Raw genomic sequence first — 1511 nt, 5'->3', positions numbered from 1 at the left:
TAAAGCTAGCCATTATAAAGTATGCACATCTGTATTGTTATTATTGCAAGATAGTTGCACTGCATGAATGTTCGGGAGTTCTGGCCATTCCTTAGTTATATTTGCCCTAGCAGGAGTATATCTCTTTTCCATTGGGCTTGGATTTATTAAAATTTCTTTGAAAACAAAGTGTGGTACTTCACATATCGGAGTAAATAAGTTTTACAGCAAAGTTATTCATCATGTGCATCAGTATGTATTACAAATTCTAAAAAAATTATAGTTATTTTAATTGCAAATAGACTTTTAAGACTACTGGTTTAGATTATTGCCACTAGAAATTCACAGGGGTTTATGCAAGTTGCAAGGAAGCATTTTTTGTTCTAGAATGTCAACAATTTTAACACTGACTTCAAAGCCAAACATAAATTTGTAAATAGCCGTCCAGCCTGACAGAACTTCACAATTTTTATTTGCTTGCTCTTCATCTTCTTGCTGCAAAATCAGCTGAAGGCTATAGACAAAACCTAATGTATTTGTAACATTTTTCTGCTACATTCTGAACATTAAAGACTAATCTGATGCTCACTAAAAAAAAAAAAAAATATGAAAAAGTAAACCTCAGACAGAAACTGAAGCTTCTCCCTGTATGTCTGCCTCGATGAAAAAACATGGCACGGTTCCCCCTAGCTGAACGTCTAGTTAAAATGCCAAAATGCTTATGAAGGGATTGAAGGACTAGAGGGACCGCACCAATATATTTCCAAACGCCCTCTGTAGGTCTGCTCATGTGGTAAGTATGCAGAAGGAATGAAAAAGGAATATAACAAGGGGAAGAATGAGTAGCTGAGGGAAGAGTGGGTTTCAGAGTCCCGGGAAAGAAAACAGGCATCTGACCTAATGCACATGCTGTTGGCATAGTGGGGAAGACTGGGTGATGAGATCGGGCCAGTCAAGCAAAGCCCTGAGAACGTAATTCCAGTGGACCAGGGTTATGACATAGCTGGGGAAGGAGGAAGTAGTGCCAAGTAGTCAACGCAAAGATGGAGATGCTGACTTCTGTATCTCCTGTGCTGTCTCTGAGGGTGTGGACAGTTGGCGATAAAGCCAGTAGCCACCCCACAATGTTCCAAACTTGATTTTAACCTGTGGGGTGAATCCTGTGGTGGTTTTACCTTCCCCTCAGTTCTGTACTCTTGGTATCCCGCAGGCAGCTGAAAGTCAGATCAGGTCTAGGAGCTACTGAATACTTCAACTTCTCATAGACCGGGAGAGCTGAAAGAAAACATTAAACCACAGCCAGATCTGGAGCAGGCAGTTTGAAGGAGACAAGAGGATGTAAAAGACGGCTTAATTTTCCAGGGAACCTAGAATTAGTTTAGCAGCTGTCGTCTTATCTTTTGTTATCTGCTGTTGTAATTCTGTGTTGAATTCCTTTTCATCAAGGAAGGGTATTTTGCTTAAAACTTTGCATAGCCTTGCTACCCTCAAAAACTGTTTTAAGCAGGATTTGTTTAAGAAAGGGGGAGTAG

This window comes from Charadrius vociferus, unplaced genomic scaffold (genome assembly GCF_000708025.1).
Source record: "Charadrius vociferus isolate BGI_N301 unplaced genomic scaffold, ASM70802v2 scaffold79, whole genome shotgun sequence".
NCBI classification, from domain to species: Eukaryota; Metazoa; Chordata; class Aves; order Charadriiformes; family Charadriidae; genus Charadrius; species Charadrius vociferus.
This window is presented reverse-complemented; position numbering follows the sequence as displayed.